General features: G+C 40.7%; 1 pseudogene across 2 annotated transcripts; it reads left to right on the top strand.

Moving 5' to 3' along the window:
* Positions 1-7,520: 7,520 nt before the first annotated feature.
* On the top strand, positions 7,521-9,291 carry LOC106583190 (glutathione peroxidase 2-like; annotated as a pseudogene). Of its 2 annotated transcripts, XR_001323460.2 has the most exons (3): positions 7,521-7,791; positions 7,874-8,017; positions 8,520-9,291. The product of XR_001323460.2 is annotated as a glutathione peroxidase 2-like, transcript variant X2 (transcript). The 2 variants fall into 2 exon arrangements; XR_001323459.2 differs by having other exon boundaries at positions 7,601-8,017.
* Positions 9,292-11,406: the final 2,115 nt, after the last annotated feature.

Below are 11,406 nucleotides of genomic sequence, written 5' to 3'. Positions count from 1 at the left end.
CTGCTGCCATTCCTGAGCAAGCTCTGTACTAATGGTGCCCCGATCCCACAGCTGAATCAACTTTAGGAGACGGTCCTGGCGCTTGCTGGACTTTCTTGGGTGCCCTGAAGCCTTCTTCACAACAATTGAACCACTCTCCTTGAAGTTCTTGATGATCCGATAAATGGTTGATTTAGGTGCAATCTTACTGGTAGCAATATCCTTGCCTGTGAAGCCCTTTTTGTGCAAAGCAATAATGACGGCACATGTTTTCGTGCAGGTAACCATGGTTGACAGAGGAAGAACAATGATTCCAAGCACCACCCTCCTTTTGAAGCTTGCAGTCTGTTATTCGAACTCAATCAGCATGACAGAGTGATCTCCAGCCTTGTCCTCGTCAACACTGATACCTGTGTTAACGAGAGAATCACTGACATGATATCAGCTGGTCCTTTTGTGGCAGGGCTGAAATGCAGTGGAAATGTTTTATGGGGATTCAGTTAATTTGCATGGCAAAGAGTGACTTTGCAATTAATTGCAATTCATCTGACCACTCTTCTTAACATTCTGGAGTATATGCAAATTGCCATCATACAAACTGAGGCAGCAGACTGTGAAAATTAATATTTGTGTCATTCTCAAAACTTTTGGCCACGACTGTAGTGTTTGTAATGTAAGATTGAAGAGAGCCTGTCTCTTGTCAGAGATCGCATTTATTTTGGGAGATTCCAAAACATGACCTGTTCATTCAAGGCAGGATCAATATATTGTTTTAGGTGATAATAAAACATGTTTTGTTTAGTTACTTATTCCTCAACTTGTTTCTCTAACCTCATATCAAGTCAAGCTAGTTTGCACTGCAGAGCAGCTAGCTAGCTAAAAGCTAGGCTAGGTTGAAGAAACCAGTAGTAAGCAACTATCATCAAAAACAAACATCATTACCATCACAATAAAATTAAACTGGAGGCAACACTCATATAATATAATTGGCTTAACACATTGTATTACTTAACATTACTATTAAAATAGTACTCACTTATAGGAATGTGTAATGGTTTACAATTTGATAGCTATCCCATAAAGACATCAGTGAAAACCACATATTTTCATCTTCTTCTGTGGTTTGATAACTTCCTGTTCTTCGATAGACTCTGGCTGGACTGAAGACGATGCAAAGTTTTTAAAATATCAAAATATGCAGTGTCTGTCTCGCAACAGAGCCTTCAACCGCAAGGGGGTGTTTGGATTCCACTCTGTTGTCGACATCCCCATTGAAATGCATGACATCTGGCACAACATAATGGTGCTTATGGGAAATGTAAATGAGGCCAGATGCATCAAACTCTTTGCGTTCCGACGGAAGTCATTAATTGTCAATGGAGCAGTCCTCAAAGCTGCGTTGGGGCTCATCTCGTGCTTGTTGTCCTCACCAGGCTCTTGACCTGACTGCAGTTCAGGGTCATTACCGACTTCAGTAGGCAAATGCTCACCTTTGATGGCCACTGGCAGGCTGGAGAAGTGTGCTCTTCACAGATGAATCCTGATTTCAACTGTACAGGGCAGATGGCAGACACTTTACATGTTGTGTTTATATTTTTGTTCAGTATAGATAGCTTAGCTAAGAAATTGCCGGCACCTAGCTTCCACTTTACAGCTAATTATTCACATTCAACTGAGCAGGTAATCCAATCATTTTGGCATTGTGTCTCCATGCAGCATTTTTAGCATGGAGGTCCCGGTAGAAATTGGCGCTTTGGTCGAACATGGCAGGGAACCCAGAGACAGCGAAAATGACCTTCTCCATGTTGCAAACCTTTCTGCAGCCTTACGAAGGACATGTGCATCAAGTACAGAAAATGTTAGTCCAGAAAAAACAACATACTGCAAAACTCATGCCATTTGGTGGACATACGGCGTTACCCATAAGCACTATGTTAAGTTGCACCGGATGTCATGCATTTCATTGGGGACCTCCACAATGGAGTGTAAACGCAATGCCCCCTTGCAGTTGAAGGCTCCATTGTGAGATGGACTGCACACCCTTGGACATTTTTCTAACTTTGCATCTTGTTCAGTCCAGGACCGAAGAGGATGGTAATGATGTTTGTTTTTGATGATAATTATTAGGTGGAGGTTGCTAGCTACAACGGGATCTTCAACCTAGCCTAGCTGTTAGCTAGCTAGCTGCTCTGCAGGGAAAGCTAGTTTGACTTGCGATAACGTTAGAGAAACAAGTTGAAGAAACTTGTCACGACTTCCGCCGAAGTCGGTTCCTCTCCTTGTTCGGGCGGCATTTGGCGGTCGACGTCACTGGTCTTCTAGCCATTGCCGATCCACGTTTCATTTTCCATTTGTTTTGTCTTGTCTTCCCGCACACCTGGTTTACATTCCCTCATCACTTGACGTGTATACAGTGGGGCAAAAAAGTATTTAGTCAGCTACCAATTGTGCAAGTTCTCCCACTTAAAAAGATGAGAGAGGCCTGTAATTTTTATCATAGGTACACTTCAACTATGACAGACAAAATGAGAAAAAAAAATCCAGAAAATCACATTGTAGGATTTTTTATGAATTTATTTGCAAATTATGGTGGAAAATAAGTATTTGGTGGATAACAAAAGTTTATCTCAATACTTTGTTATATACCCTTTGTTGGCAATGACACAGGTCAAACGTTTTCTGTAAGTTTTCACAAGGTTTTCACACACTGTTGCTGGTATTTTGGCCCATTCCTCCATGCAGATCTCCTCTGGAGCAGTGATGTTTTGGGGCTGTTGCTGGGCAACACGGACTTTCAACTCGCTCCAAAGATTTTCTATGAGGTTGAGTTCTGGAGACTGGCTAGGCCACTCCAGGACCTTGAAATGCTTCTTACGAAGCCACTCCTTCGTTGCCCGGGCGGTGTGTTTGGGATCATTGTCATGCTGAAAGACCCAGCCACGTTTCATCTTCAATGCCCTTGCTGATGGTAGGCTTTGTTACTTTGGTCCCAGCTCTCTGCAGGTCATTCACTAGGTCCCCCTGTGTGCTTCTGGGATTTTTGCTCACCGTTCTTGTGATCATTTTGACCCCACGGGGTGAGATCTTGCGTGGAGCCCCAGATCGAGGGAGATTATCAGTGGTCTTGTATGTCTTCCATTTCCTAATAATTGCTCCCACAGTTGATTTATTCAAACCAAGCTGCTTACCTATTGCAGATTCAGTCTTCCCAGCCTGGTGCAGGTCTACAATTTTGTTTCTGGTGTCCTTTGACAGCTCTTTGGTCTTGGCCATAGTGGAGTTTGGAGTGTGACTGAGGTTGTGGACATTTGTCTTTTATACTGATAACAAGTTCAAACAGGTGCCATTAATACAGGTAACGAGTGGAGGACAGAGGAGCCTCTTAAAGAAGAAGTTACAGGTCTGTGAGAGCCAGAAATCTTGCTTGTTTGTAGGTGACCAAATACTTATTTTCCACCATAATTTGCAAATAAATTCATTAAAAATCCTACAATGTGATTTTCTAGAATTGTTTTCCTCATTTTGTCTGTCATAGTTGACGTGTACATATGATGAAAATTACAGGCCTCTCTCATCTTTTTAAGTGGGAGAACTTGCACAATTGGTGGCTGACTAAATACTTTTTTGCCCCACTGTATAACCCTCTGTTCCCCCCCATGTCTGTGTGTGGAATTGTTTGTTGTAAGTGTTTTGTACATTTCAGACTGGTGTGCGACGGGTTATTTCAACCCGGATTTTGCTGTTCTGGGTGCAGTTTGGTTTTTGCATCATTAAAGTCCTCCGGCTGTTACCCATTTCTGCTCTCCTGCGCTTGACTTCCCTGTAGCCAGTTACGCACCGCTTACAAAACTAAACAAAACATGTTTTATTATCACCTTAAATAAAAAGGTAATATTGTTCAATCTCCGAAAGTAAATGCGATCTCTGACGAGACAGGCTCTCCTCCACCTTACGTTACAAACACTACACTTGTCCATTCTGTAGCCGGGCAAGACTCCATGAAAATGACGTACAGGGTAATGAAATACGTCACAATGTAAACGTGGCATGAGTCAGTGAATCTGGAAAGCATTTTTAGGACTATAATTTCCTCCTCATATTGTAGCCTACAATATGTGTTTCCACACACCTTGGCTTTAGATTCTCCGCTATTCAATCTGGTTTCCGAGCTGGTCATGGGTGCACCTCAGCCATGCTCAAGGTCCTAAACGATATAATAACCGCCATCGATAAAAGACAATACTGTACAGCTGTATTCATTGACCTGGCCAAGGCTTTCGACTCTGTCAATCCCCACATTCTTATCGGCAGACTCAAAAGCCTTGGTTTCTCAAATGACTGCCTCGCCTGGTTCACCAACTTCTTCTCTGATAGAGTTCAGTGTGTCAAATCGGAGGGCCTGTTGTCTGGATCTCTGGCAGTCTCTTTTCTCTTTATACATCAATGATGTCGCTCTTGCTGCTGGTGATTCTCTGATCCACCTCTATGCAGACGACACCATTCTGTATACTTCTGGCCCTGCTTTGGACACTGTGTTAACTATCCTCCAGACGAGCTTCAATGCCATACAACTCCCCACAGTGATGCATGGTGGTGGCAGCATCATGCTGTGGGGATGTTTTTCATCGGCAGGTACTGGGAAACTGGTCAGAATTTAAGGAATGATGGATGGGGCTAAATACAGGGAAAGTCTTGAGGGAAACCTGTTTCAGCATTCCAGAGATTTGAGACTGAGACGGAGGTTCAGCTTCCAGCAGGACAATGACCTTAAGCATACTGCTAAAGCAACACTCGAGTGGTTTAAGGGGAAAAATGTTAATGTCTTGGAATGGCCTAGTCAATGCCCAGATCTCAATCCAATTGAGAATCTGTGGTATGACTTAAAGATTGCTGTACACCAGCAGGAACCTATCCAACTTGAAGGAGCTGGAGCAGTTTTGCTTTGAAGAATGGGCAAAAATCCCAGTGGCTAGATGTGCCAAGCTTATAGAGACATATCCCAAGAGACTTGCAGCTGTAAATGCTGCAAAAGGTGGCTCTACAAAGTATTGACTTGTGGGGGTGAATAGTTATGCATGCTCAAATTTTCTGTTTTTTTGTCTTATTTCTTGTCTGTTTCACAAAAAAAATATTTTGCATCTTCAAAGTGGTTGGCATGTTGTGTAAATCAAATGATACAAACCCCCCAAAAATCTATTTTAATTCCAGGTTGTAAGGCAACAAAATAGGAAAAATGCCAAGGGGATAAATACTTTCGGCAAGGGACTGTACTATGATTAACATATTATGGTTATCATACTATAATTTCTGCAGCCTTGAAAGGCAAGCATCAACATGGCCGAACGAGAGGCTACCAGCGACGTATAGAAATCGCTTTCTACGGATACAAACTTTTTTTCTATGACTACAAATCGCTTTCTACGCATGAGAACTTTTTGTATTTTCTTGTCGTCAAATCCCCGCCAAAAGTCAGGTGACCTAAGCGCTTCCAAATATGGAGTTGCAGGTTTGCCATATCTGCCATGTTTGCGCATATCTCTCCTATGTGCCAATCTTTATGGCAGTCATTTCACTTAAGGCCCTTGGAAATGACCTGCATATCTGCAGTTCTTAAAAAAAATCTAATGTGATATATTGATTTACAAATACAAATAAAAGGTGTTTGTTTGTGGATAATGAATTGCGTTTGTGGATAGTGATTTATAATTGTGGAAAGTTATTTACATTGTGGAAAGTGATTTACATTTGTGAAAAGTGATTTAGATATGTGGATTGGTGATTTACATTTGTGGATTGGTTCTTATTTGTACAGATCATGATACACAAATATAAAATGCATGCTGTGTGTTCACAATAAATTTGGCATGATATTGATCCTATACCTCTTGCGCTCACTTTTTGTTTCCGGCACCTTCCCTTTTACAAAAAAAGATAAATGATTGGATGATGACATGATGATAAAGTTCATGGTTAGTTAGCCATTTTATAGTCCGCAATGTTATTGACCCAATTTGTTCTCGTAAGTACATAGATGGAACTAGCTAGCTAGCCACTCTGCTATTGTTGGGTTGAGAAATTGTCTAGTGGCTAAATTCGGTTAAAACCTCTTAATGATCTGACCCTTTTTTAAAAAATGTTCACCTAAAATGACATACCCAAATCTAACTGCCTGTAGCTCAGGACCTGAAGCAAGAATTTGCATATTCTTGATACCATTTGAAAGGAAACACTTTGAAGTTTGTGGAAATTAATGTAGGAGAATATAACACATTTGATCTGGTAAAAGATATTACAAAGAGAAAAACATGAGCTTTTTGTTTGTTTCTTTGTACCATCATCTTTGAAATGCAAGAGAAAGGCCATAATGTATTATTCCAGCCCAGGCACAATTTCGATTTTAGCCACTAGATGGCAGCGGTGTAGACTGATCCAATGAAGCATTGCATATATGTTCAAAATGTTGTATCAGACTGTCCAAATGTGCCTAATTGGTTTATTAATACATTTTCAAGTTCATAATTGTGCACTCTGCTCAAACAATGGCATGGTATTCTTTCACTCTAATAGCTACTGTAAATTGGACAGTGCAGTTAGATTAAGAAGAATTTAAGCTTTATGCCGATATCAGATATGTCTATGTCCTGGGATTTTTTTTTAATTACTTACAACCTCATGCTAATCACATTAGCCTACATTAGCTCAACCGTCCCGGGGGTGGGACACACACACACACACACACTAATCCCGTAGAGGTTGAGTAGCCGCAAGTATAAAACGAATATCGTGTTACTCAATTATTAATTCGCTAACTTTAGCTAACTCTCTAAACTGATAGATTGTAAATTACACAGATGTTTCACGGAAGCGTGGCCTGCAATAATTTGTTCATTTTACTTACTTAGGAAGGATTTTAGAGAATGATAGTACTGTAAGAATTGGTGAGAGCAACTCTTCAAAGTACAGGGCAGATTCCCAGCAATGCAGTGAGGGACCTTGTATAAAGTCAAGACAGTAGCAATATTGTGAAACCAGTGAACCTCTAGCCGTCTACTCGGTCTCTAACACAGAAAGAACAATGGTACAGATATTTGACTGGATGTGTAAATGCGAGGCACCCGGTTGGCGTTTCCACTCACTACCAAATATGGTAGTGAGAGGAAGCCCACTGGGGGCCGTGGGAGAAGATGGAACAGATGTGTTTTGGCCGACATTCTGCAAATCTTCTCATCAATTAAACATTTCATCTCAATACAGTTTTCTGTTCCCAAAACGAGAATATGTTATGAACGAACTGACAAAGTTTTGTAGACTTCACCCTTTGCAAAGTTATTTTTTTAATTGCGCTGTTTAGGAGTGCAAAGGCGAATGGAGCTATTGCACATGCGCACTTCACATAGTAAGCGTTACCTAACGGAAATATGCAGATAAATATACTAGAACGCGCCAATAGGATATCGCTTGCGCGTGCTTGGCTCTGCCCACCTCCTTGCTTGTTCTGCCCACTATGACTCATTTGTTCCCAATGGAAACGACAAGCTGTGGTCTATCTTGGTTTAGTTATAAAAATCTTTGTCTCTACTTTAGACGTCCAAGGGGTGTCGTTATCATTTGTATCGCACTGTATTATTCAAGTGTACATAGTTGTTTGTCCTGGATAACGCATACTCGTGCGATTTTAATACAAAATATCCCAATATTTCTAGACCGTCCCTAAAATGTTCATGAAGTACCTCCCATTTCCGTGTTGATACCTTGTATAAAAAGTCCAATAGAGCATTTTCGCAGACAGAAGCGGGGAGTGACATTTACGAGGTAAATGGCTGTATGTAAGATGTTCTACGACCTGACAGCAAAGCTCCTTACAGGAGAATTGTTTAATTTCTCGTCTCTTCAGGGTAAAGTGGTGCTGATCGAGAATGTGGCGTCTCTCTGAGGCACGACCACCAGGGATTACACCCAGATGAATGAGCTCCATGAACGGTACGCCGACAAGGGGCTAGTGATTTTGGGGGTGCCCTGCAATCAGTTCGGACATCAGGTAAGAGGGGATGCATTTTCTTATCATTCTAAATATGGGCTAATGTCACTGTATGCTCTCATCATAGCCCCCCCATCCAGTTTTAGAAAATGTAAGCTAATTTAGGACTAATCCATTTCTATACAATTTAAAAAGTCATTCTATTTTGAAAACAGCAAAAACAAGTAAAAATGACCCAGCCATTATCACTTTGGATGCAGTAGCAAAGGCAATTGAATGAGTAATTTCACGCAATTCTACTAATTTTGCCATGGGTCGGGAAAAAAATACCAAGGTTGGGCTTCAGTGTCCTTACATGTAGCTATAGGCCTGGTCTCAATTCCCAATGAAGGGGAAAGATGGGCACTATCAATGATGACATTAGATGGTGTCCATCCAATTTATTTAGGGTTCTAGGTATGGCTTTTGACAATGGACTCACCTTGATATTAGGCCACTTTTGAGATCAAACATCTAACACTTTTCTGTACATGTTACATATTCTTCCCATCTACTCCTGCAGGAGAACTGCAAGAACGAAGAGATCCTGATGTCCTTAAAGTATGTCCGTCCGGGAAATGGCTTTGAGCCGAAGTTCCAGCTCCTTGAGAAAGTGGATGTGAATGGGAAGGACGCCCACCCCCTGTTTGTGTACCTCAAGGAGAAGCTGCCATTCCCAAGTGATGAGCCCATGGCCTTAATGAATGACCCCAAGTGCATCATCTGGAGTCCCGTCTGCAGGACTGACATCGCCTGGAACTTTGAGAAGTTCCTCATTGGGCCAGCCGGAGAGCCATTCAAGCGTTATGGCAGGAGATTCCTTACCAGCAACATTGAGGGTGACATCAAGGAGCTTCTCAATACAGCTAACTAAACTGTTCCAGTGCTGGTCACACAGAAGCAATGGTGGGGAGTGGAAATCATGTCAATGAGTTTAATGGCTTTTCAAATTATAAAGTATTGTCACACTTTGGGAAATGTGCTTGGCCATAACTAAAAAAAGAAACAACTTTCAACAGCTCCCCATTCAACAAATACTTCCTCCTCCTTACAAGATTAGCTTCTGTGTGACAGCAGCACACCCATTATCTTTTCAAATCATGTGCTGTGCTCTCATATGCAAAATGCTGCTGTGTTCTGAACTTTTATTAAATGAAGGCATCCATTGAAACCAAGCCTTTTGTGAGAGGGATGTCTGATGAAATGTAAAAGACTTAACATAAGTTGCATTTGGCCCATGTAAAGCACAACTGTGTTTCAATGTAAGAAGTTGCCCAATAAATGATTTTACCTTTTGTGTTGTCTGTCTTCAGTCTTTTACAGGAGTTTCATGTGATTAATGCTCAGGTCAAATGTGAAAGTGTGGCATGAGCGAAAATGTGCTGTAGCTGCCCTTAAATGCTGATCTTTTGTCAGTTAACATTTTCCCCACTTATGGTTAAGGTAAGGATTGGGGGAGGGGAAGCTGCTGATTCTAGATGTGCACCTGAGCCAAAAAGGCTGAAAGAGAAGGGGATTTTTTTTCTCTCTCAGAATAGCCAGGCGAGGAAGTGCAAGTCATTCTGACAGGCAAAATAAGGCTGTTCAGGTAGTCCGGTGAATGACATTCTGAATCATTGAGGCTGACCTAGAAATAAGTATGTCAATGAATCATAGCAGGATTACCTCGCCAGTTCCCATCTGGAACACAACCAAAAAAGGCTACCAGTGTGGCTGTGTGAACAGGCAGTAGATTTTGAACTTTATTTTTGAGAATTTATAGCACCATTTGAGTGGGGGGGGATATCCGGATATTTACATTTTTGTCATTTAGCAGATGCTCTTACCCAGTGCAATTTACAGTTAGCATATTAATCTTAAGATAGCTAGGTGAGACAACCACATCACAGTAAGGAAAATTGTCCTGAAAGATGTTTATTTGCTTAGATGCTTTGAATGCCATTTGTTTAGTCCATTCAACGACTCCAGGAAGTAATTCTGTAAAAAAACACCAAGGAAATGGATGCAATTTCAGGTTGCATCACATTATTGCCTAAGGATATGGTGAATAACTGTATGTACTTACGCAATACACTAGTAATTTAAGCAAGAATGTCTGTGATGCAATAGCTCGTTTTTTCCAATTCTTACTGTTCTGAAAAGCAACCAGCCCAAACAAGACACCCTTTTAGGCTTCCAGTCTTTATTGTATTTTCATTCCAAGTAATTCTCCATTAAAAATGTATATTGCAGATATTGGCAATATGATTAATACTAGAACAGTAATGTACCTATTTTTGAAATAGTGTGATTATTACAGTGGCCACTAGCCAGTACCCTGCCCTGAACCTTAGTAACTGTTACTAGCTGGCTACAACCCGGTACTCAACCCTGAACCTCAGAGACTGCTGCCCTATGTACATAGAACACTGGTCACTTTAATAATGTTTACATACTGTTTTACCCACTTCATATGTACATACTGTATTATAGTCATGGCCCATTCTATATAACTACTGCTGTACACACCTTTTCTATTCTGATACTGTCATATATATATATATATATTTATATTCCGGACTCTGACATTGCTCGTTATATTTCTTAATTTTACTTTTTTGGATTATGTGTATTGTTTTGCTTGGCATTACTGCACTGTTTGAGCTAGAAACATAATCATTTCGCTGCACCTTCGGTAACATCTGCAAATTTGTGTATGGAAACAAACTTTGATTTGATATTTAGATCTATTCAAGATATTTGACAGCAAATTGAAGCTCAAATGGCTAAGTTTCTCATGATGATTGTAAAGAAAATAAACTTTAAAATCAAATCTGTTTTGGACAGCTGGATGTCTTTTTCATTTACTATAGAATAATAATTACAGATATATAAAGATTGTCTATTCATTGGCATAAATATGGTTATATTAATCATGTAATCATCTTATGAGGGCATAATCAGAAATGGACTGACCAGCAAGTATGACATCTGCAGTCCCAAAGACATTTACATGCTGTTGTGCCACATGGAAAAAGAACAAGACAAATGCCACAGAGCTAGAATTTATCTTATGGGAAATTGATCCATGAAGTAGTTACTGGCAGAGCCATATACTGTACAGCTCCGGTTACTGGCGACTTGTATGAACCTTTACAAGACACTTGGCAACGTAGAGAAATATTACGGTAAGGTCAGGGTGTTGAATCTGGGGTAAGTGGTATCAGAGACACTGGTTCCTGCCATCATGTATTGTGTTGCCACCACTAGCCCTCACAAGCTGAACAGCTATTACTGAAGACTACTACTACTACTCAATGGGACACATTAAAGTGTCAGTTAAGAATATAGAGCTACGTAGCAACAGTCCAACAACATACAAGCAGACCGATTTGTAGGAGTCCTTGTTCCATCCATTGATGAGCAAGCTG

The sequence above is a fragment of the Salmo salar genome, chromosome ssa22 (genome assembly GCF_905237065.1).
Source record: "Salmo salar chromosome ssa22, Ssal_v3.1, whole genome shotgun sequence".
In the NCBI taxonomy this organism is placed as follows: domain Eukaryota; kingdom Metazoa; phylum Chordata; class Actinopteri; order Salmoniformes; family Salmonidae; genus Salmo; species Salmo salar.
This window is presented reverse-complemented; position numbering and strand designations above follow the sequence as displayed.